Source organism: Lissotriton helveticus, chromosome 1_1 (genome assembly GCF_964261635.1).
Source record: "Lissotriton helveticus chromosome 1_1, aLisHel1.1, whole genome shotgun sequence".
Lineage (NCBI taxonomy): Eukaryota > Metazoa > Chordata > Amphibia > Caudata > Salamandridae > Lissotriton > Lissotriton helveticus.
In genome coordinates this window covers 265967697-265991116 of record NC_136057.1, presented here as the reverse complement: position 1 = coordinate 265991116, position 23420 = coordinate 265967697, and the positions used below count along the sequence as shown (strand labels likewise).

Below are 23420 nucleotides of genomic sequence, written 5' to 3'. Positions count from 1 at the left end.
GTTCAGCATTGAGGACAATGGCCATCTGGCCTGGGTCTGGAGATTCCAAACAGTGTTTGGAAATTTCGGCCCGGGTGCGGAGATTCCGCCCGAATGTGAAGGTAAAGATACAAGTCGGAAATGACTTCTGTGAATACCAAATGTTGTAAGTTACTTCTGTGAATACCAAAGGACGCATAGATAGAATTTTGGCTCAGGTTACCTTGGTGAATATACCCAATATGTATTTTTTTTTTTACGTCATGAAAAACATATGCATCAGCTGCCAGCCAAAAACCAATAAACCAAACTGGGTTTAAGTTCCAGCTTCTCCAGTAAGGAGAGATGATATTTGGAGTATCTCTTGAATCATACATGCAAGAGGGACTACAAAGGAAAGGTTTAGCAATACAAATATTAGGACTAAACACTACACTCAAAAGGCCTGATTATGAATAACCATGGTACTGAATGTGATAATTGTCCTACCTGATAAATCCAACACTATGGGGTTACGGATGTGTTGGGTGCAATGCTTATTGCCTATTCTGAGTTTAGCCACCCTGAATGGGGCATAACAAGTAGATTCTGGTGCTTAAGCCACCAAAATGTACATGTTTTGTTATTTATCCGGTTTTATTCTCCCATTGACTTGTGGCAGGTTTGACCTAACGAAATGTAATGAAGGGTGAAGATTGTATAGCACAGGACAAATTCTGGATGTGATAAACATCAACTTGTAACGACCCCAAAAATTAAACCTTCTTTACTATGAATATACACTTTCAGTGCCAATAATTACCATAATTTGGCAACGAAAATATCCACTGGAGTCTGTGATAAATTACATCCATAACTGTATTATGCTAATGTGTGTTGTTGGCTGCTGGTTTTTGGTACCAGATAGCAGATATTGCCTTTATAAGAAAGATGGGTCTGACCGTAATTTGCAAATAGGTCAAGAAATTACAAACTTGAACAGAATTCAGGTGTTGTAAATCGAGGTGAGAAACAAGTTTAAAAATATTTAGGGGAACAAATAGATATGAGGAGCCTATTTCTCAAATCACTGTGTTTTTTTCACTTGCAGACACCAAAACTAACACCGAGAGCAGGAAGTTTAACAATGCAAGAGTGCTTGAAATAGGAATAAACTGTCAGAGATAAAAAAATGGGGTACGATACATACCAAAGAAATTCATCTGTTCAATAAGGAAATGAACGTTAATATGAGGATTTCTAAATCAGATCGAATACTAATATAAAAGAGGAAGGTTGTAGCATATTTGATCAGAAGACAGGGACAGTATTTTACTTTCAAATGGTAGTCACATGAATGATCAATTTTGCATGGTGAGTCATTGTTGATTTTGTGACAAGAACTGCACTGTTCCTCTTATATTAAAAGATGGATCCACATCTTTCTCTTGGCCGGGAATTAATCATAATGTTTTGCTTTTCATGTTTTAGATGGCTCTTTTAAATCCAATGCAAAACCAAAACCAAACCTACGACGTGGAGTTCTTCTTTATGGGTTTCTCCAGTTATCCACAACTGCAACCCCTATTCTTTAGTGCTTTCCTCTTGATCTACCTGCTCGCCATTTCAGGAAACCTACTTATTACGATTGTCATATATTCAGACACTCATCTTCACACTCCCATGTACATCTTTTTGGTCAATCTGGCTCTCTTGGACATCTGTTTTACCTCATGCATTATTCCCAACACCATGGTGATCCTGCTCTCTAAGACCAAGTCCATGTCATATTGGAGCTGCATGACACAAATGTTCATGCTTTCCTCTGCTTTGGGCTCTGAACTCTTGCTTGTCACTGTCATGTCTTTTGATAGGTATGTGGCCATCTGCAGACCTTTGCATTATCCAATGATCATGAGTAAAACAGTCTATCTTTCCCTGGCAGCTGCAGTATGGATTCTTTGCATTTTAAACTCAATGCTTCACGTTGGCTTGATCTTGAAGTTGTCTTTCCTTGAAAAAACTGTTTTGGACCACATTTTCTGTGAAATACCAGCAGTTAGTAAGGTTGCCATTTCAGATACTTATGCAATTGATCTTGTGACAATGATGGCAGATATCTTTCTTGGCATGACATGCTTCGCCTTGATTATCATAACTTACACCTACATCATCTTTTCAATTTTAAAGATGCGCTCTGCTGACACAAAGAGGAAGGCCTTTTCCACCTGTGCCTCTCACCTATTGGTGGTCGGTTTGCTCTATGGCACCACCAGCTACACCTATATTCTTCCTGCTATGGGCCTCAGAGGTAACAAGGACAAGGTAGTGTCAGCCTTGTATGCTGCTGGATGTCCGGTTTTCAACCCAATGATCTACAGTTTGAGAAACCAGGATGTTAAGCAGGCCTTCCTCAAGATCTGTTCCAGGCATCTTTCCATACGTCTAAAGTAGTAGGATTTAGGGGCAGCCATATTTATTAGAAGGCCGGGAGTTCACGTTATTACGAACTATACTAATGTTGTGAAGCAACGGAATCCTGTGATTTGTATTACCTATAACAACTTGAGGATGCATTTCAACACAGTTTAAAGAGAGCCCAACAGCAATTAGAATAGACTTATGGAGAACTAATATATAGAAACTATTATTTAAGAATATGTTTGAATTAATTGCAAACTGATTATGTACGAGTTACACTGATAACATCCCAAAACAATGTAGAACAAAAATATTTTTAAACATTATGTGTAGTTCATGATTAGATACTGAGCACATGGTCATAACACTTAACTATTTTAAGGTATAAATATCCCTCAATGAACCCACATAGGTAAAAATGCAAGGTGATATGATAATCAGCAGGAAGTGTTATGACTGCACAGTGCAGGTTGTAATAATTGCAGAAGTAAACAGTATAACATCTGATGTACATGACATGATTATGAACAGCTATTGGGGTTTTTGTAGTGGAAATTAGGAAAGGAATGCATGTTAATCAAAGTGTATAGTGTGACATGGTCTGCCAATGTTCATCAGCATACATTTAATCATGTTGAAGGGACTGATTTAATTTCAGATTATGTATAATGCTCCCTCTCCCCAGCAGGGGCTTCCTGGTACTGTAAGGTAACATAATAATTGAATGATCTACTCCATCATTGTGAATAAGTGAGTTTTCAGCTGTTTGCAGATTTTATTGAGGTTTTCTCTGCCCGTTATTTGAGAAACGTTTATTCCTAGCCCTAGCTGTGACCCACCCAGTCTATTTTTTATAAATTTGGGAATCACCTCAAGATTAAGGGAAGTAGAACAAAAGAAAGAGTGGTTAAATGTACCTTAAAACATTGCAGACATGTGAAGGGGCAACAATGATTTTGTGGCAGGTACACACATCCTCAAATAGACTCCTTATCAGAACTGTACGCCAATGAAGTTGGCACAGGTGTAAGTAAATTGAGGAACATTCATTTAGACTAGGACCAGATGTGTAGAGGCACATTCTGAAATATTTTTAATATTTGGACGAGATAACAGGTAAAACACACAAACAGGTAGCTACAGAAGTCAAGCCTGGACTAGATGAAAGCCAACACTTATAGAATAGTTTATCTAATAATACTAAACAGATGGAAACAGGTGGAATTAAAGGTGTTAATATGATCCTCAAAGGAAAGCCTGGGACCATAGATGTCCCTCGGATTTCTTACCTGTTGGGCTGGAGTGGAAAGGAGTACTATAGTGGTAGGTCGCCACTCAGAGCTCTATTATGAGTGGTTATCAAAAATATTAACTATTGTTATTGTATAGGTTTAAGAAAGTGCTGATCCTCGAGTGAGTAAGTTGTTGGTTAACAATCTACTCAGTTACTTTTGCCACCAAATTTAGGGGCCGATTTAGGGGCTGATTATGATGGCGGACGGACCTGAGTCCGTCCGCCACCATAGAGCAGGAGGGAACCTCCGCATTGCCTGCGGAGTTCCCTCCTGTGCAATTAGGATGTGACCGCCACCCTGGCGGTCACATCCTCTATTTTTACCATTGCGGCGGGTGCGGCTTCAAGCTGCATCCGCCGCAATGGTAAAAATGCATACATTGCATTTGTATGCAGAAAGCGGCAGGCACCTGGCGGTGCCTGCCGATTTCTGCATACAAATGCAGGGGGGTACCATAGGTACCCCCCATGTGCACCCCCGACCCCCCCTTCACCTAGGGGGCCCGCAACGGGCCCCCGCAGTGAAGTTACACATGCTTTTCCACGGCGGAAAACCCGCCGCGGAAAAGCATTTTTTAAAGCCCATCCTAATATGGCGGACGGTGTCTGAGAGACACCGCCACCATATTAGAGCTTTTCCGCCGCGGTAGTAAGCCAACCGCGGCGGAAAAGCTGCGGACGGAAACCAGGACCCACAAGCCATCCTAATGTGACGGTGGGTCTTTGGTGGGTCCACTGTGGTTTTTCCGCATCCTCCGGGCCGGCGGTGGCTTCCGCCAGCTCAGAGGATGCGGAAAAAACACAATCATATTAGGCCCCTAAGTAGGGAGGTGGGCCTTCAGTTGGAGAGAGTTGAGCGGTCAGCCTTAGGAACATTCTCAGACAAAAGTGAAGAACAGCACATCATGGTAAACACAGGGGCCTCTATAGCAATCACCTTCTTTAATTAGGGTAATGGCGTTTGGGTCTAATGGAGAGCCTGAGGAGAAAAAAGTCAGTGTGTCTGTTGTTTGATCACCCGGTACTAGATCTAAAACAGACCAGAAAGGATTAAGCAAGAACAATTAGTCTATACGTAGCCAGGTGTCCCTATAATGAACAGGTCTAGGCTCTTGGCAAGTTTCACAATTTTTTGATGGAAACAATCAGATCTGTCCATGCAAGCTCCTGGGGTGCGTCAGTCAGGGAGGCGTCTCCCTTGGGATATACCGTACAATGATAGAGTGCAACTACTTAATGAATTAGCTTTTGGACAAAAAAAATGCATTCCTAAATATAATTGGATCCAGACACTTTTATTCGTTTTGTAACTTGATGCAATTATAGTCTACATCACACAAGCTTTATGGGATTATAATTTTTCATTTATTTTTTTCCAAGCTTTTTGCTCACCGTTTAGTGTATGTAACTCCTTGTAAACCAAGGGAACGAAGGAAATGGATACACAGTTTACAGATTTTTTAAGGACTCATTTTTTAGTCAAATTTTAAACATCTGTGTTCTTCTCCGAGTCATGAGTAGGTATAACAGGACACCAGTTATTAAGGAAAATCAACTATTGATCTGAATATAGTTTGGTCCAAGGGGGACCATAAAAAGTAGGATTGAGTCTTGTACGAACCACTCATTAGAAACATTATGGATAAAAAGACTAACTTATGGTTTCTTCATGTAAATGTGTTTCAGTAGCACAAAACTAGACAGAAGAGGAGGAATGAAAATGTGCGTAAGTAGGGTCTGTCGAGCGTAGATCTAAATTAATTACCAAGCATACTTTGATTTGTTTCTGGGCATCAGCATTGGATAAGTCTTCAACCTGCAGAATAAAATATCCTTAAATGAATACAATGTTTGCGTTAAATTGATCTGCTAATATAATTGCATCAATAAAAGAAGAGGCAATGACAGCTGAGGGATCAGGTGACCAAAAAGCAAGTCTGTATTTACAAGCAGAGTTGGGTTGTACATTTACTGTCAATGATAGACATACAGGGCCCGATTCACAGAACTAACTTAAGACAAAATCCTAAACTTACTACCATTTTCGTATTCACAGAAGGCACTTACTCATTTTGGTATTGTGGAGTGGCTCACTGGTTAGAGGCGGCAGACCTGTAAGCAGAGAACGGCCTGGGACCAGGGTTCAATTCCCGACGCGGCAGGGTCTTAGACCAGGGTCAACGGACTTCTTGCCTCAGTGCCTCAGTGCCTACTCCAACCAGGGAACACACTCGGTAACTCTGGGCATTAAGCTTGCCTCATCTCTACAACGGCCCCCCACAGACGCCGGGGATGCCTGGTTTCAACCTGGAGATACCCAGAAAGGGACCATCTCACAGGGAAAACCAGGACGGGTTCCCCTGCGGTCTACACCGCCAGGACACTCAGGTAGAGTAACAGTGCGCTTTACAAGAATCCCACATTTTATTCACAGAAGTTAGGAGTCCTAACTTTAGGACTCCTAAATGCCTTCTGTGAATACCGAAAGTCTTAAAATTAGGACTTTTCTCAGTTTAGTAGTAGTAAAGTTGAGAAAATCCTAATTTAAGACTTTCGGTATTCACAGAAGGCCTTTAGGAATCCTAAAGTTAGGAATCCTAACTTTCCTACTACTAAATTGGGAAAAATCCTAATTTTAAGACTTTCAGTATTCACAGAAGGCATTTAGGAGTCCTAAAGTTAGGAGTCCTAACTTTACTACTACTAAATTGAGAAAAATCCTAATTTTGAGACTTTCGGTATTCAAAGAATGAATTTAGGAGTCCTAAAGTTAGGACTCCTAACTTTACTACTTCTAAATTGAGAAAAATCCTAATTTTAAGACTTTCGGTATTCACAGAAGGCATTTAGGAGTCTTAAAGTTAGGACTCCTAACTTCTGTGAATACAGAAATGAGTAAGTGCCTTCTGTGAATACCAAAATGAGTAAGTGCCTTCTGTGAATACCAAAATGATAGTAAGTTTAGGATTTTGTCTTAAGTTAGTTTGTGAATCGGGCCCACAGACTTCTTTTTTTTTTTTTTTTTATTGAAATAACAACAAGAAACACAACAAACATCGCAAGGCATTAATGACAATTGAGCAGTTGGTCATGGGTCCGTACAGAAGGCGCTCCGGCATATAGTATACAGTCAGTAACCATAAGAAAAGGGGGGGAGGGGGGCAGCGAGGAGAAAAGCAATAATACCTGTAAAGTCAATAAGTGGAATGTCAATCATTGGGACAAAGCGACATCAGGGAGTAAAGCATGTGGGGGGGGTTCAAACATCTCCACGATAGGAGTTCCACTGCGACCAAATTCTACTCCATTTCTTGGGTCGACCCCGTGACAGGTAAACAGTTTTCTCCCTAAACATGCACCAGTCCATGTTTTCCTTCCAGGACAATACAGTAGGCGGCCTGTTGGAACCCCACAGCTGTGCAATGTCTCTTTTCGCAATCATATTGCCCAGGGTCGCCCAGGTGGTCTGAGCCGTAGTATATTCAGTGGGCTCCCAGACATTAAGGAGACAACGCCTGGCTTCGGGAGGTAATGCAACACCAGTCACCCGTTCCATTACAGCATGTACACGGGACCAAAATTCACACACCACCGGGCATTCCCACAGAATATGGAGAAAGGTGCCAACCATGCCGCATCCACGCTTACACTGATCATCCACAGAATAACCCATGCGAACCAGACTCGGACCAGTGACGTACACATAATGGAGGATCTTGAGTTGAACGAATCGAAGGCGGGCTGGTATGGCCACCTCCTTGGGCGAGGACAAGGCGGACTGCCAGTCCTCATCATCCAATTCTAGACCATCTGCGGTCCACGAGGCCCTGAGGCGCACAAGCAGATCAGCCCTATTGTTTATGAGATTCTTATAAATCAGTGAAATTGTGCTATCGGGTACATGTCCATCAAGGATACGATCCTCGAGGGGAGAGGACTCAGGAAGATCCATACCCACGGTGAAAACTGACAATAGGGCATGCCGGACCTGGGCATATCGGAAATATTCCCTATCCCCCAGGTCGTATTCAGCCTGTAGCACCGCAAAGGACTTAACGTCCCCTTTGGACCAGAGATCCCCCACCTTGCTGATACCAATCATGTCCCATTTATCAAAACCTTTAGTTCGCCATAGATTACCCAAACATTCTGAATCATACAGGGGGGTCGCACAGGTAAATCTGTCATTCCATCCAAGAGCCGCAGTCGCATCACGCCACACTCGTAACGCAATTTTAGTGGGTCCTGTAAGCGATTTACAGAGCCTCCGGGAATAAAGCGCCCTGTTGAAGTTTCCCCCCGGCAAAAGGTGCTTATCCATTGCAAAGGCCGGGGCCGGACCGGGGGCATAAGTCGCGTGGTTAACCGCACTCAGCTGGGAAGCCCAATAGTAGCGCCTAATGTCAGGGAGGGCGATACCTCCGTCGTACCATGGCAATGTGAGTTTAGACAGAGCGATGCGTACACGCCCATCCCAGACAAGACGCCTTTGTAGACCCTCCACCTCAAGAAAGTACCGAGAGGGAACAAGATCAAACGAGTTCTGGAGAGCGTACAGAAATCTGGGCAGCGACATCATTTTAAAAAGGGCCGCACGGCCCAGCGGGGACAACGGCGATTGACGCCAACGAGCGACATCTAACTTCAGCCGTTGAGGAGGAGGTAGCAAGTTACGTTCATAACGGACGGCGGCATCCAAGGAGATGTAGATCCCCAGGTATTTAAAGCCGGTCTCAGCCACTTGAATTGGACATCTACGAGGCAATGGGGGGATTCCCCCAGCCAAAACGTAGACACAAGATTTAGTCCAATTAATAACGAGACCCGAGTTCTTCCCGAAGGAGGTCAGAACATCGAAAAGCACATTGAGAGATTTCCGAGGGGAGGTAAGGTACAGGAGGATGTCATCCGCGTAAAGCGAGATATGATCCTCAAAGTCGGGAGTCCACCGAATGCCCCTCATGGAAGGCTCCCAACGGAGCCACTCAGCCAGCGGTTCCAAAGCGAGGGCGAAGAGTAACGGAGAAAGCGGGCAACCCTGCCGGGTACCCCGCCCGAGCGCAAAGGCCCTGGAGACCTTACCATTACCACCACCTGTGCCAGGGGCTTCTCATAAAGAAGCTTAACCCAAGCGATAAACCCCGAGCCAAACCCAAACTTCGAGAGGGCAGCCCAAAGGTAGGGCCACTCAATGGTATCGAAAGCCATCGTAGCGTCAAGGGAAACCAAAATGGCCGACTCAGTGAGAGTCGCAGCCCTCGCGAGAACTCCATGGAGTCTCCGCAAATTAAGGGCGGTGTTACAATGAGGAATAAAACCGGACTGATCCGGATGGACCAAGTCCCCGATAACCGTAACCAAGCGGGTAGCCAACAGTTTGGCAAGAATTTTGCGTTTGGCGTTAAGCAATGAAATGGGTCTATACGAGGCACAGCGATCACGAGGTTTACATTCCTTGTGAAGAACCACAATGGTAGCAAACCGCTGATCCGCGGGCAAGGAACCAAAGTCCAAAGCCTCCAGGAACATCCCCTTTAAATAGGGTGCCCACGTGTCGGGTCGCAGCTTATACAATTCGATGGGTAAGCCATTGGGGCCCATTGCTTTACCAGAGCGGAGGGAGCGGATAGCACCCGCGATCTCGTCTACCGTGATGGGCACGTCCATGAAGTCTCTGTCGTCCTCTGAAAGACAGGGCAATGCAATGTCCCGAAGAAGTAACCGGGAATCCTCCTCGTCTCTCACAGAGACCGAGGCATACACAGTTTGAAAGTGGTCAACAAAACAATCAACGATCCCAACAGGATCAGTAACACGCTCACCATCCAGCCTCTCGATCACAGAGACAACACGATTCTCTCTCTCTTTCTTATCCAGCCACGCAATCAATTTACCAGCCTTGTCCCCCACGTCATACAGCCGGCCCTGTTGCTCATTCTACATCACCGTAGCCGCATCAGTAACAAGGGTTTTGTAATCAGCCTGCTTCAAACTGAGGGAATGCGACACCAAACGGGACACCCCAGAACCAAGGTCATTCTCAAGTGTAGTGATATCCGTTTCAATCCGCACAATTTCCTCATTTTTAGCCTTCTTTGCAGTAGCAATAAGTGAAAGTGACTGCCCACGGATAACCGTCTTGAAAGCCTCCCACAGCGAAACAGAAGAAGAAACAGACCCCACATTGTCATTGAAGTTGTGGTCAATAGCTTTAACAATTTCAGAACGAGTCTTAGGATTACGGAAATACCAAGGATTGATGGGGGCCATCCTACCCGCACTGCCAACCCCAACTCGAAACCGAAGCCACAAAGGAGAATGGTCCGATATACCCCTGGGAAGATGACGAACCTCATCAATGAGGGAAGATTGGGCTGAGGGCATCAGAAAATAATCTAGCCTGGAGAGACTACCATGCGCCCCAGAGTGGAAGGTGTACTGAAGCTGTGTGGGATGCAGCAGTCTCCAGCTATCAATGAACCCAAAAGTTTCAAGCAGATCACTTAGCCACATCTGAGATCTGGCCAACTCCCGGGGCGGAAAACGGTCAGAAGTACCAGAGACAACGGAGTTAAAGTCCCCACCAAGGATAAGAAACCCCTCAGGCAACCCCAGCACAACCTTACCCACATCAGCATAAGTAGGGGCCTGTAGGCCCGGAGGGACATAGATCGAGAGAATGGAGAGAGTCTTCCCCTCCCATCTACCCGTGAGGGCAGCATAGCGCCCCCTATCATCAAGTATCACCTCATCGATCTCGAAAGGGAGAGAGGCCCGGATGAGAATGCCCACCCCCCGGGAGCCAGAAGTGAAACCAGAGTGAGCGACTAATCGATAACCACGCCTATTCAAGGCCTGACAAGCGTTACCAATCAGATGTGTCTCCTGTAGGAGAACAACATCGGGAGAATGGCGCCTGGGGAACTGCAAGACCACCCCCCGCTTATTCTGTCTCCCAACCCATTAACATTCCAGGACAACAGTTTCAACTCACCACCCCCCATCCCCGAGAACGAAGCAGGGCACCCCACACACGAACCCAAATGACACGAGCAGAAAGGAGAATCAATATGAAGCCTTGTGACAAGAAAGAAACACACACAGTCCCCCCACCACCTCCCAACTGAAACCCGTTACAATGCCCCCCACCCTGCACCCCTGCATAGGACTCAGAAGTCATCCCAACTTGCAGTGTGCCTGTCGCCCCATAGTGAAACTACACTACACAAAGAGCCCAGGAGGAGAAAGAGTCCCCAGTAACCCCCGCCACCCTCAGGCCCAAGCAATAAAACCAAACTCCAGACTCAGCCGAGAAAGTAGAGAAGTTCAGACGCCAGGGCCCACGGCAACATTGCTGCTCCGACAAGCCACCTTCAGCACCACCAGGGTGCTCAGTTCGATCATCACTTTTGGGCAAAGAGTCAAGCCAGTCACTGACACTGTCCGGGCGATCAAAGAAAAACGTTCGTTCACCACGCTCCACACGAAGTCGGGCCGGAAACAGCATGGCATATTTGAGTCCCAGGTCCCGCAACCGTCTCTTAACTCCCTGAAACCCATCCTCTGCCGCTGTACAAATGGAGTAAAGTCGGGATAGAAGTTCACAGTAGAATTCTCGAACTTCACCGGGCCTTTGTCTTGGGAGGCTTGCAGGATAGCGTCTCTGTCCCTGAAGTGGAACAATCTGGCAACAATGGGTCTCGGGGGAGACCCGGGCTGTGCCTTCCCTCCCAGAACCCTGTGAGCTCGCTCAACCGCAAAGAATTTGGTAAGCCCGGGGGGAGCAAGATAATTCGAGACCAGATCTTCCCCTAGGAGGTCAGTAGCAGAGGGCTCGGGAGTCTCTGGAACGCCAATAATGCTCACGTTATTGCGACGGGACCGATTTTCGTAATCCTCCAGACGACGTGCCATCATGTCACGAGAGGAACGCAGGTTCCCGATCTCCGTTTGGATCTCTGTAACATCAGTAGTCAGGCTGGAAGTCTTCAAATTTAACTCCTTAACCCTCTCATTGGTCTTCGCCAAGTCCGCTCTGATTAGCGTAACATCCACAGCCACCGTGTCAATCTTGGAGGCAAGCGCCTCATATTGCTGTCCCATAGAGGTCTGAAGGCCGGTGATGGCGCCCATGACATCCTGCAACGTTAGTTCCGGTACAGCCTTAGGATCGTCAGGTGAACGGCTAGCACTGCTGGGGGACCCCTTTAGTTGAGAATAATGGTCCATAATATTCGTCTGGGATGGGCCCTCACGAAGCGGTGCCTTGGTCTTACGTTTCTCCGGCTCTTGTCTAGCGGCCATACTGGAATAGGGACCCCGGAGGGGCCCGCGCGCCCTGGTGAAAATGGCCGAATGCGATGAGGCCAAAAAGCCACGAAACTGGACCAAATGGGCAAATGTCAACAACGTTGAGGACACGGTGGTCAAATGGAATGGCTGGAAACAGTGCCGCAACTACTCCCCGGCCAGCAAGTCAACTGAGCCCCTGGTGTCGTCTCGGAGCGGGCCGAAAAAGGTCCAGACGATGTAAAAATGGACCCAAGCGTCCGATTTCGATTTTTCGAAGAATGTTGAAGTTAGCCAGAGTCTGCCTTCAAAAGCCCATCGGTAAAATCAGGATTTAGAAAGGATAGATGCGAAGGGCGGCGCGGGTCTCGGGAGCTCCTCACTCACGCGACCATCTTGGATGCCCGCGAAGCTCCTCCCCCCCACAGACTTCTTAACTTGAAAGTCATATATTGACACGAAATATAATGAAACATTTAGCTGACCTATTCAAGCAACTTCTCCCCCAGCTAGTCTCCCCAATAGGAATACTAAACTGCAAACTTAGTGGGAGTAGTGACTGAGATTTCACTTCATTCATTTAATATAATTAGTCAACTTCTGAACTTCTTTGACTAAAGAGCTGTCATTAAGTACTGCCCATTTTAAATATTTTCTAGAAAAAGGGGATGTTAAACCCACCTCATAGCTGGATATTAAGTTACAGATTTCTCTGCCTCCAGGTGATGGCTACTAACCGGATTGAGGAAGGAAAGGAAGAGTAAGCTAAAATAAGCCCATTCAGGGATAGACCTAAAGGTCAAAGATGGTTTGAAAAACAAATCTTGTCTAGCCCGGGCTTTGAAAGTGACTCCAGATTAGCCAAGGTGCAGATGAGTTATGACAGCCTTGACCTGGGCACTCGTTTGGCATGCTATCATGTAGTGTTTGAGGTGACTTCATTGCAAGCCATTATGGCTAATGTAGTTTTGTATGCAAATGCCCTCATGTATATCATTTCTTGGTGGTGGTAAAAAATACTGTGTCACATCCAATAAGGGACCTAGCTATAATTATATAGTCCCTAATAATTAATTCTCTGAAATGAATTGGATAGATTGTGTACAATAATCACTACACTTTGATCATGGCAATATGTATTCAAGCATGTTTTTACATCTATGATAAGTTTGCTATTTCTTTCGAATGCATGACAGTATTGTAATTTACAAAGGCTTTACAGCTGAAAGATGTTTACCCACAATGGAATGCTGCTCTCAATGGAGTGCCGCTGTCATTTATATTGTTGGTTTGGTTTAACATTATTGACCAGTTTCGCAGCTTGCTATAGGCACTGACATCTTGGAACAATATATACACTAAAAAAAGCTAAAGGTTACAGGGATGTTCTAGTTAGGTCCAGATTTTACATGCATAAGCCATAGAAATTCAACATTTATACTTATGTCAAGAAACTATAAATCGTGCCCTAAGGTAGCTATAACTCGGACCCCTGCTAGGCACAATTTTCTCATATTTAAATTTATCGCAAATGTTGCTTTGATATTCTGAATGATGTCATAGAAGATGTCAGGACCAATGTAATAGATTGGGTAAATAATAGTGCATGACAAGGGTACGAGTTATAGATGACTTAGGGCACAATCAATAGTTTCTTAAGTTCAACATAAGTATAACTGTTGAATTTCTATGGTTTTTGTGAGTTATAACTCAACCTAACTATAAAATATGTTTTATTGAATTCCCAAGATTTAATAAATTCTGTATCCTAACTATAATGGCTGTGTAACTTTTGTTTTTTTGAGGGGAGTTTCTAGGGTCTTTTTAACATTAAGAAATATTTGATTACCTTACGTTAATCCAACTCCCACTGATAAATTCACATACCCTCTTCCACAGCCACTCACATCCTCAATCACTCACACAACCACACTACCACTCACATATACACTCATGCACCCATACTGCCACTCACACACCCACTCTCACAACCATACAGCCACTCACACACCCAATAAACCACTCAGACACCCACTCATAAACCCACACAGTCACTCCTCCACTCGATTACACACCCACACAGCCACTCACATATCCATATAGCCACTCATACAACTACACAGTGGCTCACACAGCCAGCTACACACACCCACACTCAGGCAGTGATACGCCTATAGAAATGGCAATAGCATTTATTTGTATTAAATGTGTTGTTGTTTTAGTATTTAATGTGTGCAACATAGTAAGCAGACATCTTATTTGTCCAAAGATTTGTGATGGATCAGTGGATCCATAAAATAAATACAAATAAAGAAGGTTTGGAGCATTACATTTATAGAACGACTGCATAAGTTACCTTACCTTAGTTGTTTAATTTTAGTTTTAAAATATATAATAAAATAATTGTGAGAATAAAATGTATTTATCAACTTGTAAAAATGTATATTAGTAAATGGATCTGATGGGTCGAATTGTAGTACAATTTATATTTTAAAAACTGGGAAATACACTAAAAAAACACAGTTTAAAGGGGTGTTATAATTAGGAAATAGAATTATAAAACATAGAAATTCACTGAAAAAAAACAAAGGTTACATGAACGTTATAGTGTAGAAAGAGAATTTAAAAAATCTTTCTATTTTAAACCAGCAAAGAAATATATTCTCACCCAAACCAAACTAATATATACTGATATGGTTGTCACTCAATTAGGCATGAAAAGCTATGACTATTGGAAGGATACTTTTGACATGAAATCAATTTGGGGTACCAAATATTGGCAAGTTCAGATGACAGACACCTTCTTCAAAGTCAGCTTAATTTAAACACAGATGATTTTTTTGAATGATGCAGTTCAGCAGTCTACCTGCCTGGGACGGGCAAAAATTAAGGACATGAATGCATCAAACATTGCTTCCATTGCCTAATTTTACAACATCTCAGTAGTATTGTCACATGGGTAGAATAGGCCCGGTTAGAAACACCACCATTTTACATCTTCTTGTTTCTAAATTGCCTTCTTTCTCTAAACACAATGACATTTGACATATATTTGCTTGCATGTCTGTGCAGCATAATATTCTCCGAAATTGCATTGCTGACTTTTCCATTTCTTAGGTACGTTATCACAGTACCTTCAACATTTAGTGCAAGGGATAAAGTTTACTAGACAAATACTTTTGTCTTGCTAATGGCTTTAGCATGGAAACATGGGGGTTCTTAATTATATAATAAACAATATCTCCAACTTGTTTAGACAGAGGAGCATTTTGCTGACACTGCAAGGCTGCCTCATACCGGAATTCCAGTTATCTGATTCCTGTTTACCTCCACAAGGGATGTCCAGCTCTACACCAAGATGGAAAGCCTGAGGACACTTACCCACAGGTAATGGATTTTGGCAGATCACCCACCCTAGACATCCTAGGTTTGGTAGCGCTAGGTAATAGTACAATCCAATACAGTACTTATATGCCCACATATATTTACTGTTACAGCACAATGGTTGAGCTATTCATTTTCCTCACCATTCACATAATGCTAAGTACTGTATTCTGTTTCCTTCTATTGATTATTGCAGCACATGACTTTTACACAAAAATCAAAATGCTTCAGTACATATTGAAACGCCTTGCTGAGTATATCTTGTGTATCCCTTTATGTAATGCATCAATGACCAACAGAGAAGGTTCTACATCTGTTACCGTGAATTCCTTGAGGAGTCAGAGTTGTCTTGTTATGAGGTTCCATAATCTTTCCGCTATCTGGTAAGGTTAGGGGTACAGATGGTGCACTGTGAGCTAGCAGGACTTAGGCTAACATATCCTGATGGTGTGCGTAGAATAATTCTTACACAATCCTGAGGTTTATTTTGTCCAACAGGCAGATAGTTTTACTTGGAAAAACCGTACTACTGTATGTTGCAAAATGGTACATTTAACTCCACACTTTTGGGTTCAAATGGGTGGGATTGAGGTCTGTGGACGAAAAATGGTTGTTATGCTTGTTTTTCGAATTCCATACCTGACCTTTGTTATTAACATTCTCAGCAATCAGGAATAGTCTCCACCAGTAATACAATTGCACCAACAACGGTTGGAACATTCCACATTGTCTGCAATAAAACAATTTGTATCTTTTATTTTGGAAGACATGACCTATCTGACATTTTATAAGGTCCTGTGTCACCACTTTCAAAAACATGTATCTATGCCGCATTTAATGAAATTTTGAAACTTTCAGAAATTGAAGCAACTGCACGTTTAAGACAAATTGATCAAGATAGTTTGGATTAAGTGGTTGCTGTTATTGATGATAGTATTAATACGTTGTCTTTTTGTATATACAACTTGAATAATATTGTGTCATCTGTTGTAAATATTATGCAGAGTGACGTCTTCATTAAACCATGGGAAAAGGCTGCTTAGATCTGAGACAACTATCTCCTGAGGCGGAAGCCGGGAGAACGATCGCCAGCATTTTTTTAAAATTTGAGTGTGATATTGTGATTTTACCTATCTGATCTCCTCTCCCTGGGCACTTATTCTTTGCTTAGCACGCACTGGGCATCCCCGCGCAGCGGATTTTAGCGCTGCCGTGGGCCACAAAATATTCTTGCCGCCATTACCTGCGACCCCTGAGGCCACGGCCACTATCGTTAGGCCACGCCCCCCACCGAAGGTACTTAAGACGCACTGAATACAAGCGCGAGTCAGAGACAACTATCTCCTGAGGCGGAATCCGGGAGAACGATCGTCAGCATTTTTTAAAAATTTGAGTGTGATATTGTGATTTTACCTATCTGATCTCCTCTCCCTGGGCACTTATTCTTTGCTTAGCACGCACTGGGCATCCCCGCGCAGCGGATTTTAGCGCTACCGCGGGCCACAAAATATTCTTGCCGCCATTACCTGCGACCCATAAGGCCACGGCCACTATCGTTAGGCCACGCCCCCCCACCGAAGGTACTTAAGACGCGCTGAATACAAGCGCGAGTCAGAGACAACTATCTCCTGAGGCGGAAGCCGGGAGAACGATCGCCAGCATTTTTAAAAATTTGAGTGTGATATTGTGATTTTACCTATCTGATCTCCTCTCCCTGGGCACTTATTCTTTGCTTAGCACGCACTGGGCATCCCCGCGCAGCGGATTTTAGCGCTGCCGCGGGCCACAAAATATTCTTGCTGCCATTACCTGCGACCCCTCAGGCCACGCCCACTATCATTAGGCCACGCCCCCCCCCCCCTACGTCCCCTCTCTCCTATAAACCATGTGCATTTCCCGGACGCGCAGCGGGCGAGCGCAGCGGGCGCGCGGTTTGCGCGCCGAAGGCGTGCCTAAGGCAAGCCCGTCATCGCCCGTCCGCGCCAGTTCCGGGCCTAGGGCCAGCCATGCTGCCGGTTCCCATCTCGCACAGAGGCAGGTCTGGTCTAGATCGCAGCTTCTGGATTTAAGAGAGAAAATTTGCACTCCATCGGCACGGTGCAATCTCTCACTGACTAGCCCCCGCCATTTTAAATGTAACAGCTGTCCTTTTTCCTTTACTCCTCACATAAAATGCTCCCATTTGTCACTTAAAATCCATCCCACACCTATACGAACCTATTCCATAGGATTATTGAATTGTCGCTCTTTGCCACGCCACTCTAGTGACATTTGGCTGCTGCTCTCATCAATGTCCTGGGACTTACTCTTCCTGACTGAGACGTGGATTAAGGACTCTTCCAACCCAGACATTTCTTTTGCCTTGCCCCCGGGATACCGCCTCACAGGAGTAAGCCGTGAAGGCTCCAAGTCCGGAGGCGGAATCGCGGTTATTTTACAGACTCACTTGACGATCACGTCCAGGAAAATCCCGAATTTAGGGCCCATAGAGGCACTATACTTTTCCATCTCGGAGGCCCTTACGGCCATCTTTTCGGGGGTCCTGGTATATAATCCTCCCAATACCCCACAGCCTGCTATTTCTGCACTGATAGCAGTTATTGCAGATTTGTCTCTTAAACACCCTCACTTTACGGTACTAGGAGACTTTAACCATCACGTGGATGTAAGTGACTGTACTCGTGCCAATCATCTTTTAGATTCCATGCAAAGTTTGAATCTGATTCAAGGGGTTAGTGGCCCCACACACTCTGCTGGACACACCCTCGATCTGATCTTCTCTAATTGGACGGAGCTTAAGATTCTTCCCTCCATACCTCTGACTTGGTCTGATCATTTCTTGATCCCGTTTGAAGTGTCTCTATCCCAGCCTCCTAAGAGGGAATCTGCCATCAGAGAACAAGGCAGAAAATGGCATAAGGTCTCATGTACTGCCTTGGAGCAAACGTATAAGAGTAGTTTATACTCACTCCCTGACGATCTCAATACAGCGGTATCCATATTTAATAAAGATCTCACGACCGCCATTGAGCAAGTCAGGCCCTTGCAGACCCTCACCTCCCATAGATCAAAACCGTCAGCTCCCTGGTTCACTCAGGAATTAAGGGAACACAGAAGCAGTTGCAAAAAATTGGAGCGCTTATGGCGCCTGACCTATGACCCGGCAGCCAAATCCCGTTATAGACTGGCTCCTAAAGAGTTCCATAAACTCAAAGGCAGTACCATGAGTCAACACTTTGCAGAAATAATCATTAGCGCGAAAAACTCTACTAAGACCCTCTTCAACATTGTTAAAGAGTTCACCAATCCTACTGCTTTGTCTGCTCCCGTCCCCCCCAGCCAAGTACTTAGTGAAGGCCTGTCTGATTTCTTTTCTGAAAAAATTGCTAATATTACGACAACAATTCTTCAGAACCGTACAGAAGTAACCTTAGATCTTGACACTGCCTGTGCCAAAGTATTTACTTCTTTTAAACCGCTGACTAAAGAGTATGCCGTGACTCTATTTCTAAAATGTAAATCAGGCTCACCGCTTGATCCAGCCCCTGCACTGATCCTGAATGATATTGCCCCGTTAGTAATTAATCCCCTGCTTGAAATCTGGAACTCCTCCCTGCAATCGGGTGTGGTCCCTTCTTTATGGAAACACGCGTTGCTGATTCCAATAAAAAAAAAAGCTGTTGTCGACCCAATGTGTTTTAGCAACTACCGACCGATCTCACTCCTTCCCAAGCCAGCCAAAGTACTCGGGAAGGCGGTACAAGAACAACTGTCCGACTATCTAGAATCAAACTTGCTGCTCCATGACTCTCAGTCAGGATTCAGGCCGGACTTAAGTACTGAATCAGCTTTACTAGAAGTATCCAAGTCTATTCGTGAGTGCGCGGAGAGGGGAGAGGAGGCCATGCTGGTCCTCCTCGACCTATCCGCAGCATTCAACACCATCTTCCATGAAACTCTGTTAACACGTCTTCAGGAGGTGGGAGTTGGTGGGGCCCCACTGGTTGGGTCAAATCATTCCTGACAAATCGATTTCAACAAGTGATGCTGGGCTCTTTCTTTTCCACCAAGATACCGTTGACATGGGGGGTTCCGCAGGGATCTGCTCTCAGCCCACTCTTGTTCAACGTATACCTGAAGCCTTTGGCGAAGGTGGTGGAATCATAGGGCGTCAGAGTGATATTTTATGCTGACGATACTCAGCTTGTGTTCTCCTTTAAAGATCACTCCGAAAGCTCCCTGTCAAACTTTCGCCACTGTTTGGTGAATATCGCCTCTTGGATGTCCTCAAATAATTTAAAATTGAACACGGATAAGACGGAAGTCTTATTTTTTAATCAGAAATCCCCTATTTCCACTGGCCTCTTGTGGCCGGCTGAATTGGATCCTCCCCCGGTACCTGTCCAAGCTGCCCGCAATCAGGGCTTCCAATTTGACACAGCCCTCTCCTGCAAAACCCAAATTAGTAAAGTTTCGGCGTCCTGTTTCGGAAAACTTCGTATGATCAAAAAAATTATCCCTTTCCTACCATTTGATTCACGCAGGATAGTAGTCCACGCCCTCATAACGTCCCATTTGGACTACGCAAATAGTCTGTACGTTGGAGCCCCGGCGTACCTCATTAATCGATTGCAGACAGTACAGAATTCAGCGGCCAGGTTGATCTGCAATATCCCCTACCGCCACTCCATCTCACCTTACCTGATCAAACTTCACTGGCTCCCAGTGAAACTACGTATTCAGTTCAAATCTCTGACCCTTGCTTTTAGAGCTCTTAATGGTCGAGGCCCTGCCTACTTGAGACACAGACTGAAGATCTCACAAGCAACGCGGAATATCAGATCTAACCATCTTCGCCTAATGCTCTGCCCCCCATTTCGTCTTGCGCGTATGGGAGGGAGGGCCTTTGCAGTGGCCACCTCCAGACTTTGGAATCATCTGCCATTGGAACTCAGATTTCTGATATCAGAGCCTTTCTTTCGAAAGAAACTTAAGACCTGGCTTTTGTCTCTGATCTAGCCCACTCTCTATCCCCCCTTGACGTCACTGAACCTCATGAGATGTTGTCTTCAGCGCCGGGACACCCCCGTTGGGGGTAGCTGCGCGCTTAACAAGCTTCTAAAAATAATAATCTATCATGAAACGTAGTTGGACACTTCAGGTCCTCATAAATGGCTGCATGCCATGGTGTTACCTCAATTCTATGCAGCTATTCCTGACACATTAACAACAACCTATGGCTAAAAAAGACGCCACTGACACAAAATGCAAATTTGACTTGAGACTTGACTTGCTTTAGGACCAATTTTGGCCCGTTCTCTAAAAGGCATATCAGCCCCTTCAATTCCCCTTCAATTCACTCTCATTTAAAATGGAAGCTATTTAATGTTATCCGACCAAAACTGTTGCAGCATGAAGGAGGGATCCCTTATATTTTATTGGTCTCCCAGATAGTGACCTTCTGCAATAACAGGCTTTTTCCACCTACACATACGGTTTAAGACAGTTCATTATGGCCTTCAATTCAAACCTTTAGTAGGTACCTGAGCCCTAAATAGATGCCAGCCATATTTATTGATTGCAAAAAGAACAAATGATGCCCACAATGCAGGACAATGTCATAAATTCACCCCAATACAGAGATCTAGGCCTAACACCATCGTTTTTTGCTCCCCATGCCATTCCAGTTTGAACACAGCCATATGCAAACCAGTCTTGACCCTGCACCCAATGGACACAGTACAGCCCAAACTGCCAAGCCAGGTCCTCCCTGGACTGGAAACAAGCATTCTAGCCCCTCATTAGCCAGCTTGAGTCCAGTGGCATGAAGAGCACAGGACCCACATCTGAGCATACCCATCCCACTCGGGGTGACAAATGCAGAGAATGCAAAACAATGTCATTCACCCCAGTACAGAGATCTGGGCCTAAATCCATCGTCTTTTTTTAATTTTTTAGGGTTTTTAAACTTTTTTTTCTTACTCACTTTCCAACTGGTTTCAAGCTAGCCTAGCTGATGAGGGGTGTTACCCCGAAACTGGTCACAGGATGCTTGTGTCTGGTTCAGGGAAAACCTGGCTTGGCAGTTCGGGCTGGACTGTTCCAATGAGGCACAGGGTCAAGACTGATTTGCATATAGCTGGGTCCGAACTGAGGTGGCGGAGTGAGCTAAATAATGATGATGGATTCAACCCAGATCTGTGATGGGGGTGACTGTCTGAAAACGTTCCCGCCCAATCCATCAACGCTTTGCTCGCCCTGAGATGGCAGGGTATTCCATGACGTGGGTCCCTTGCTTTCTTTGCCACTGTATTCAAGCTATCCTGGATGATGAGGGGTGTTATCCCGAAACCAGGCCCAGGATACTTATTTTTGGTTGAGGGAAGACGTGGCTTGCAGTTCGTGCTGGACTGTTCCCATGAGGCACAGGGTCAAGACTGAATTGCATATATCTGGGTACCCTCTGAGGTGGCGAAGTGAGCTAAAGAACAATGATGGATTCAACCCAGATCTGTTACTGGTGGTGAGTGTCTAAAAAGTTTCAGCACTCTTTCCATCATCTCTTTATCTTTGCTTTGTTATCCCTCATTTGGCAGGGTAAGCCCAGACGTGGGTCCCATGCTCAGCTTGCCACTGGATTCAAGCTAGTCTGGCTGATGAGGGGTATTACCCCAAAACCAGTCCTGCGATTCTTGTTTCCAGTTCAGGAAAGCCCTGGCTTGGCTGTTCCAGCCAGCCTGTTCTCATGAGGCACAGGGTCAGGACTGATTTGTATATATATCTGGATCCGAAATGAGGTGGTGAAGTGAGCTAAAGAACGATGATGGATTCAACCCAGATCTGTGACATGGGGGGAGTGTCTGAAAAGTTTCAGTTCTCCGTTCATCATCTCTTTGTGTTTGCTTTGTTTGCCCTCAGTTGATAGGGTATGCTCAGACATGGGTCCCTTGCTTTCTTTGACACTGTAGTCAAGCTAGCCTGGATAATGAGGGGTGTTATCCCGAAACCAGGCCCAGGATACTTATTTCTGGTTGAGGGAAGACGTGGCTTGCAGTTCGGGCTGGACTGTTCCCATGAGGCACAGGGTCAAGACTGAATTGCATATATCTGGGTACCCTCTGAGGTGGCGAAGTGAGCTAAAGAACAATGATGGATTCAGACCAGATCTGTTACTGGTGGTGAGTGTCTAAAAAGTTTCAGCACTCTTTCCATCATCTCTTTGTCTTTGCTTTGTTATCCCTAATTTGGCAGGGTATGCCCAGACGTGGGTCCCATGCTCACCTTGCCACTGGATTCAAGCTAGTCTGGCTGATGCGGGGTATTACCCCAAAACCAGTCCCGGGATGCTTGTTTCCAGTTCAGGAATGCCCTGGCTTGGCTGTTCCAGCCAGACTGTTCTCATGAGGCACAGGGTCAAGACTGATTTGTATATATATCTGGATCCGAAATGAGGTGGCGAAGTGAGCTAAAGAACGATGATGGATTCAACCCAGATCTGTGACATGGGGGGAGTGTCTGAAAAGTTTCAGTTCTCCGTTCATCATCTCTATGTGTTTGCTATGTTTGCCCTAAGTTGATAGGGTATGCTCAGACATGGGTCCCTTGTACACTTTGCCACTGGATTCAAGCTAGCCTGGATAATGAGGAGTGTTACTCCGAAACCAGTCCTAGAATGCTTGTTTCCCCTTCAGAGAAGACCTGGCTTGGCAGTTCAGGCTGGACTGCTCCTATGAGGTACAGGGCCAAGACTGATTTGCATATAACTGCATCCCAAATGAGGTGGCAAAATGAGCTAAAGAACAATGATGGATTCAACCCAGATCTATGACTGGGGGAACGTCTGAAAAGTTTCAGTGCTCCATCCATCATCTCTTAGCGTTTGCATTGTTTGCCCTAAATTGGCAGGGTATGCTCAGGCGAGGGTCCCTTGCTCACTTTGTTACTGGATTAAAGCAAGTCTGGTTGCTCAGGGGTGTTACCCCGAAACCAGTACCAGGATCGTTATTTCCGGTTCAGGGAAGACCTGGCTCGGCAGTTCGGGCTGGGTTGTTCCCAGAAGGCACAGGATCAAGAC

The 23420-nt window shown here is 45.0% G+C and overlaps 1 protein-coding gene across 1 annotated transcript in view; it reads left to right on the top strand.

Annotated features, from left to right (window-relative positions):
- Positions 1 to 15265: 15265 nt before the first annotated feature.
- LOC144769270 (olfactory receptor 5V1-like) overlaps positions 15266 to 23420 on the top strand; it is a 91324-nt gene continuing 83169 nt past the window's right edge. The window contains exon 1 of the mRNA XM_078653331.1: positions 15266 to 15349. The gene's annotated coding sequence lies outside the window, so the exon portion shown is untranslated. The remainder of the gene's footprint in view (positions 15350 to 23420) is intronic.